Source organism: Rhipicephalus microplus, chromosome 3 (assembly GCF_043290135.1).
Source record: "Rhipicephalus microplus isolate Deutch F79 chromosome 3, USDA_Rmic, whole genome shotgun sequence".
Classification (NCBI taxonomy): Eukaryota; Metazoa; Arthropoda; class Arachnida; order Ixodida; family Ixodidae; genus Rhipicephalus; species Rhipicephalus microplus.
The window spans coordinates 68,784,917-68,792,416 of NC_134702.1; the positions used below are offsets into that span (position 1 = coordinate 68,784,917).

Sequence of the window (7,500 nt, forward strand, 5' to 3'; positions counted from 1 at the left end):
TTAAACCAGCACCTTAGACCACTCGGCCACGCTACCGATGGTTGGTAACATATTATAATGCAATATTCAATGAACTGGACAAACGATCAGGAAAATTTCTGGCAGCGTTGGGATTTGAGCCCACGCCCTCGGAGAGACTGGTGCCTTAAACCAGCATCGGCCACGCTACCGATGGCTGGCACTATTTTATAATGCAATATTCAATACATTGGATGAACGACGTTGTAGAGAAGCAATAAAAGGTATGGCAGCGTTGGGATTGGAGCCCACGCCCCCGAAGAGACTGGTGCCTTAAACCAGCGCCTTAGACCGCTTGGCCCCACTACCGATGGTTGGTAATATATTATAATGCAATGTTCAATGAACTGGACAAACGATCAGGTAGAAATGCAATAAAAGTTTAGGCAGCGGTGGGATTCGAACCCACGCCCCCGAAGAGACTGGTGCCTTAAACCAGCACCTAAGACCGCTCGGCCACGCTACCGATGCTTGGTAATATATTATAATGCAATGTTCAATGAACTGGACAAACGATCAGGTAGAGAAGCAATAAAAGTTACGGCAGCGTTGGGATTTGAGCCCACGCCCCCGAAGAGCCTGGTGCCTTAAACCAGCACCTTAGACCGCTCGGCCACGCTACCCATGGCTGGCACAATTTTATAATGCAATATTCAACACATTGGATGAACGACCTTGTAGAGAAGCAATAAAAGTTTTGGCAGCGGCGGGATTCGAACCCACGACCCCGAAAAGACTGGTGCCTCAAACGAGCGCCTTAGACCGCTTGGCCAAGCTACGTTTTTTTCCTTTATTGTACGCTTGGCCACGCTACCGATGGTTGGTAATATATATTATTATGCAATGTTAATTGAACTGGACAAACGATCAGGTAGAGAAGAAATAAAAGTTATAGCAGAGGTGGCATTCGAACCCACGCTCCCGAAGAGACTGAAGCCTTAAACCAGCGCCTTACACCGCTCGGCCACGCTACCGATGGTTGGTAACATATTATAATGCAATGTTTAATGAACTGGACAAACGATCAGGTAGAGAAGCAATAAAATTTTTGGCAGCGTTGGGAATTGAGCCCACGCCCCCGCAGAGACTGGTGCCTTAAACCAGCGCCTTAGACCGTTCGGACACGCTACCGATGGTTGGCACTGTTTTATAATGCAATATTCAATACATTGGATGAACGACCTTGTAGAGAAGCAATAAAAGTTATGGCAGCGTTGGGATTTGAGCCCACGCCCCCGAAGAGACTGGTGCCTTAAACCAGCACCTTAGACCGCTCGGCCACGCTACCGATGGCTGGCACTATTTTATAATTCAATATTCAATACATTGGATGAACGACCTTGTAGAGAAGCAATAAAAGTTTTGGCAGCGTTGGGAAATGAGCCCACGCCCTCGGAGAGACTGGTGCCTTAAACCAGCACCTTAGACCGTTCGGACACGCTACCGATGGTTGGCACTGCTTTATAATGCAATATTCAATACATTGGATGAACGACCTTGTAGAGAAGCAATAAAATTTCTGGCAGCGTTGGGATTTGAGCCTACGCCCTCGGAGAGACTGGTGCCTTAAACCAGTGCCTTAGACCGCTCGGCCACGCTACCGATGGTTGTCCCTGTTTTATAATGCAATATTCAATACATTGGATGAACGACCTTGTAGAGGAGCAATAAAAGTTTTGGCAGCGGTGAGATTCGAACCCAAGCTCCAGAAGAGACTGGTGCCTTAAACCAGCGCCTTAGACCGCTCGGCCACGCTACCGATGGTTGATAATATATTATAATGCAATGTTCAATGAACTGGAGAAACCATCAGGTAGATAGCAATAAAAGTTTTGGCAGCGTTGGGATTTGAGCCCACGCCCCCGCAGAGACTGGTGCCTTAAACCAACGCCTTAGACCATTCAGACACGCTACCGATGGTTGGCACTGTTTTATAATGCAATATTCAATACATTGGATGAACGACCTTGTAGAGAAGCAATAAAAGTTTTGGCAGCGGTGGGATTCGCACCCACGCCCCCGAAGAGACTGGTGCCTTAAACCAGCGCCTTAGACCGCTCGGCCACGCTACCGTTGGTTGGTACTATATTATTATGCAATGTTAAATGAACTAGACAAACGATCAGGTAGAGAAGCAATAAAATTTCTGGCAGCGTTGGGATTTGAGCCCACGCCCCCGCAGAGACTGGTGCCTTAAACCAGCGCCTTAGACCGTTCAGACACGCTACCGATGGTTGGAACTGTTTTATATTGCAACATTCAATACATTGGATGAACGACCTTGTAGAGAAGCAATAAAAGTTAATGCAGCGTTGGGATTTGAGCCCACGCCCCCGAAGAGACTGGTGCCTTAAACCAGCACCTTAGACCACTCGGCCACGCTACCGATGGTTGGTAACATATTATAATGCAATGTTCAATGAACTGGACAAACGATCAGGTAGCTAAGCAATAAAATTTCTGGCAGCGTTGGGATTTGAGCCCACGCCCTCGGAGAGACTGGTGCCTTAAACCAGCACCTTAGACCGCTCGGCCACGCTACCGATGGCTGGCACTATCTTAAATTGCAATATTCAATACATTGGATGAACGACGTTGTAGAGAAGCAATAAAAGGTATGGCAGCGTTGGGATTGGAGCCCACGCCCCCGAAGAGACTGGTGCCTTAAACCAGCGCCTTAGACCGCTTGGCCACACTACCGATGGTTGGTAATATATTATAATGCAATGTTCAATGAACTGGACAAACGATCAGGTAGAAATGCATTGAAAAGGTTAGGCAGCGGTGGGATTCGAACCCACGCCCCCGAAGAGACTGGTGCCTTAAACCAGCGCCTTAGACCGCTCGGCCACGCTACCGATGCTTGGTAATATATTATAATGCAATGTTCAATGAACTGGACAAACGATCAGGTAAAGAAGCAATAAAAGTTACGGCAGCGTTCGAATTTGAGCCCACGCCCCCGAAGAGACTGGTGCCTTAAACCAGCACCTTAGACCGCTCGGCCACGCTACCGATGGCTGGCACTATTTTATAATTCAATATTCAATACATTGGATGAACGACCTTGTAGAGAAGCAATAAAAGTTTTGGCAGCGTTGGGAAATGAGCCCACGCCCTCGGAGAGACTGGTGCCTTAAACCAGCACCTTAGACCGTTCGGACACGCTACCGATGGTTGGCACTGCTTTATAATGCAATATTCAATACATTGGATGAACGACCTTGTAGAGAAGCAATAAAATTTCTGGCAGCGTTGGGATTTGAGCCTACGCCCTCGGAGAGACTGGTGCCTTAAACCAGTGCCTTAGACCGCTCGGCCACGCTACCGATGGTTGATAATATATTATAATGCAATGTTCAATGAACTGGAGAAACCATCAGGTAGATAGCAATAAAAGTTTTGGCAGCGTTGGGATTTGAGCCCACGCCCCCGCAGAGACTGGTGCCTTAAACCAACGCCTTAGACCATTCAGACACGCTACCGATGGTTGGCACTGTTTTATAATGCAATATTCAATACATTGGATGAACGACCTTGTAGAGAAGCAATAAAAGTTTTGGCAGCGGTGAGATTCGAACCCAAGCTCCAGAAGAGACTGGTGCCTTAAACCAGCGCCTTAGACCGCTCGGCCACGCTACCGATGGTTGATAATATATTATAATGCAATGTTCAATGAACTGGAGAAACCATCAGGTAGATAGCAATAAAAGTTTTGGCAGCGTTGGGATTTGAGCCCACGCCCCCGCAGAGACTGGTGCCTTAAACCAACGCCTTAGACCATTCAGACACGCTACCGATGGTTGGCACTGTTTTATAATGCAATATTCAATACATTGGATGAACGACCTTGTAGAGAAGCAATAAAAGTTTTGGCAGCGGTGGGATTCGCACCCACGCCCCCGAAGAGACTGGTGCCTTAAACCAGCGCCTTAGACCGCTCGGCCACGCTACCGTTGGTTGGTACTATATTATTATGCAATGTTAAATGAACTAGACAAACGATCAGGTAGAGAAGAAATAAAATTTATAGCAGCGGTGGCATTCGAACCCACGCCCCCGAAGAGACTGGTGCCTTAAACCAGCGCCTTAGACCGCTCGGCCACGCTACCGATGGTTGGTAACATATTATAATGCAATGTTCAATGAACTGGACAAACGATCAGGTAGAGAAGCAATAAAATTTCTGGCAGCGTTGGGATTTAAGCCCACGCCCCCGCAGAGACTGGTGCCTTAAACCAGCGCCTTAGACCGTTCAGACACGCTACCGATGGTTGGAACTGTTTTATATTGCAACATTCAATACATTGGATGAACGACCTTGTAGAGAAGCAATAAAAGTTAATGCAGCGTTGGGATTTGAGCCCACGCCCCCGAAGAGACTGGTGCCTTAAACCAGCACCTTAGACCACTCGGCCACGCTACCGATGGTTGGTAACATATTATAATGCAATGTTCAATGAACTGGACAAACGATCAGGTAGAGAAGCAATAAAATTTCTGGCAGCGTTGGGATTTGAGCCCACGCCCCCGCAGAGACTGGTGCCTCAAACCAGCGCCTTAGACCGTTCAGACACGCTAACGATGGTTGGCACTGTTTTATAATGCAATATTCAATACATTGGATGAACGACCTTGTAGAGAAGCAATAAAAGTTAATGCAGCGTTGATATTTGAGCCCACGCCCCCGAAGAGACTGGTGCCTTAAACCAGCACCTTAGACCACTCGGCCACGCTACCGATGGTTGGTAACATATTATAATGCAATGTTCAATGAACTGGACAAACGATCAGGTAGAGAAGCAATAAAAATTCTGGCAGCGTTGGGATTTGAGCCCACGCCCTCGGAGAGACTGGTGCCTTAAACCAGCACCTTAGACCGCTCGGCCACGCTACCGATGGCTGGCACTATTTTATAATGCAATATTCAATACATTGGATGAACGACGTTGTAGAGAAGCAATAAAAGGTATGGCAGCGTTGGGATTGGAGCCCACGCCCCCGAAGAGACTGGTGCCTTAAACCAGCGCCTTAGACCGCTTGGCCACACTACCGATGGTTGGTAATATATTATAATGCAATGTTCAATGAACTGGACAAACGATCAGGTAGAAATGCAATAAAAGTTTAGGCAGCGGTGGGATTCGAACCCACGCCCCCGAAGAGACTGGTGCCTTAAACCAGCGCCTTAGACCGCTCGGCCACGCTACCGATGCTTGGTAATATATTATAATGCAATGTTCAATGAACTGGACAAACGATCAGGTAGAGAAGCAATAAAAGTTACGGCAGCGTTGGGATTTGAGCCCACGCCCCCGAAGAGCCTGGTGCCTTAAACCAGCACCTTAGACCGCTCGGCCACGCTACCCATGGCTGGCACAATTTTATAATGCAATATTCAACACATTGGATGAACGACCTTGTAGAGAAGCAATAAAAGTTTTGGCAGCGGCGGGATTCGAACCCACGACCCCGAAAAGACTGGTGCCTCAAACCAGCGCCTTAGACCGCTTGGCCAAGCTACGTTTTTTTCCTTTATTGTACGCTTGGCCACGCTACCGATGGTTGGTAATATATATTATTATGCAATGTTAATTGAACTCGACAAACGATCAGGTAGAGAAGAAATAAAAGTTATAGCAGAGGTGGCATTCGAACCCACGCTCCCGAAGAGACTGAAGCCTTAAACCAGCGCCTTACACCGCTCGGCCACGCTACCGATGGTTGGTAACATATTATAATGCAATGTTTAATGAACTGGACAAACGATCAGGTAGAGAAGCAATAAAATTTTTGGCAGCGTTGGGAATTGAGCCCACGCCCCCGCAGAGACTGGTGCCTTAAACCAGCGCCTTAGACCGTTCGGACACGCTACCGATGGTTGGCACTGTTTTATAATGCAATATTCAATACATTGGATGAACGACCTTGTAGAGAAGCAATAAAAGTTATGGCAGCGTTGGGATTTGAGCCCACGCCCCCGAAGAGACTGGTGCCTTAAACCAGCACCTTAGACCGCTCGGCCACGCTACCGATGGCTGGCACTATTTTATAATTCAATATTCAATACATTGGATGAACGACCTTGTAGAGAAGCAATAAAAGTTTTGGCAGCGTTGGGAAATGAGCCCACGCCCTCGGAGAGACTGGTGCCTTAAACCAGCACCTTAGACCGTTCGGACACGCTACCGATGGTTGGCACTGCTTTATAATGCAATATTCAATACATTGGATGAACGACCTTGTAGAGAAGCAATAAAATTTCTGGCAGCGTTGGGATTTGAGCCTACGCCCTCGGAGAGACTGGTGCCTTAAACCAGTGCCTTAGACCGCTCGGCCACGCTACCGATGGTTGTCCCTGTTTTATAATGCAATATTCAATACATTGGATGAACGACCTTGTAGAGAAGCAATAAAAGTTTTGGCAGCGGTGAGATTCGAACCCAAGCTCCAGAAGAGACTGGTGCCTTAAACCAGCGCCTTAGACCGCTCGGCCACGCTACCGATGGTTGATAATATATTATAATGCAATGTTCAATGAACTGGAGAAACCATCAGGTAGATAGCAATAAAAGTTTTGGCAGCGTTGGGATTTGAGCCCACGCCCCCGCAGAGACTGGTGCCTTAAACCAACGCCTTAGACCATTCAGACACGCTACCGATGGTTGGCACTGTTTTATAATGCAATATTCAATACATTGGATGAACGACCTTGTAGAGAAGCAATAAAAGTTTTGGCAGCGGTGGGATTCGCACCCACGCCCCCGAAGAGACTGGTGCCTTAAACCAGCGCCTTAGACCGCTCGGCCACGCTACCGTTGGTTGGTACTATATTATTATGCAATGTTAAATGAACTAGACAAACGATCAGGTAGAGAAGAAATAAAATTTATAGCAGCGGTGGCATTCGAACCCACGCCCCCGAAGAGACTGGTGCCTTAAACCAGCGCCTTAGACCGCTCGGCCACGCTACCGATGGTTGGTAACATATTATAATGCAATGTTCAATGAACTGGACAAACGATCAGGTAGAGAAGCAATAAAATTTCTGGCAGCGTTGGGATTTGAGCCCACGCCCCCGCAGAGACTGGTGCCTTAAACCAGCGCCTTAGACCGTTCAGACACGCTACCGATGGTTGGAACTGTTTTATATTGCAACATTCAATACATTGGATGAACGACCTTGTAGAGAAGCAATAAAAGTTTGTGCAGCGTTGGGATTTGAGCCCACGCCCCCGAAGAGACTGGTGCCTTAAACCAGCACCTTAGACCACTCGGCCACGCTACCGATGGTTGGTAACATATTATAATGCAATGTTCAATGAACTGGACAAACGATCAGGTAGAGAAGCAATAAAATTTCTGGCAGCGTTGGGATTTGAGCCCACGCCCTCGGAGAGACTGGTGCCTTAAACCAGCACCTTAGACCGCTCGGCCACGCTACCGATGGCTGGCACTATCTTAAATTGCAATATTCAATAC

General features: G+C 47.5%; 8 non-coding genes across 8 annotated transcripts; all 8 read right to left on the reverse strand.

The window, feature by feature from the left end:
- Nucleotides 1–402: 402 nt before the first annotated feature.
- Nucleotides 403–484, reverse strand: TRNAL-AAG (transfer RNA leucine (anticodon AAG)). The gene has a single exon. It is a non-coding gene; the product is annotated as a tRNA-Leu (tRNA).
- Nucleotides 485–2,008: 1,524 nt separating this feature from the next.
- On the reverse strand, nt 2,009–2,090 carry TRNAL-AAG (transfer RNA leucine (anticodon AAG)). Its single transcript has one exon. It is a non-coding gene; the product is annotated as a tRNA-Leu (tRNA).
- Nucleotides 2,091–2,794: 704 nt separating this feature from the next.
- Nucleotides 2,795–2,876, reverse strand: TRNAL-AAG (transfer RNA leucine (anticodon AAG)). Its single transcript has one exon. It is a non-coding gene; the product is annotated as a tRNA-Leu (tRNA).
- A 1,015-nt stretch (nt 2,877–3,891) lies between these two features.
- TRNAL-AAG (transfer RNA leucine (anticodon AAG)) lies at nt 3,892–3,973 on the reverse strand. The gene has a single exon. It is a non-coding gene; the product is annotated as a tRNA-Leu (tRNA).
- Nucleotides 3,974–4,048: 75 nt separating this feature from the next.
- Nucleotides 4,049–4,130, reverse strand: TRNAL-AAG (transfer RNA leucine (anticodon AAG)). The gene has a single exon. It is a non-coding gene; the product is annotated as a tRNA-Leu (tRNA).
- A 1,017-nt stretch (nt 4,131–5,147) lies between these two features.
- Nucleotides 5,148–5,229, reverse strand: TRNAL-AAG (transfer RNA leucine (anticodon AAG)). Its single transcript has one exon. It is a non-coding gene; the product is annotated as a tRNA-Leu (tRNA).
- Nucleotides 5,230–6,753: 1,524 nt separating this feature from the next.
- Nucleotides 6,754–6,835, reverse strand: TRNAL-AAG (transfer RNA leucine (anticodon AAG)). The gene has a single exon. It is a non-coding gene; the product is annotated as a tRNA-Leu (tRNA).
- A 75-nt stretch (nt 6,836–6,910) lies between these two features.
- TRNAL-AAG (transfer RNA leucine (anticodon AAG)) lies at nt 6,911–6,992 on the reverse strand. The gene has a single exon. It is a non-coding gene; the product is annotated as a tRNA-Leu (tRNA).
- Nucleotides 6,993–7,500: the final 508 nt, after the last annotated feature.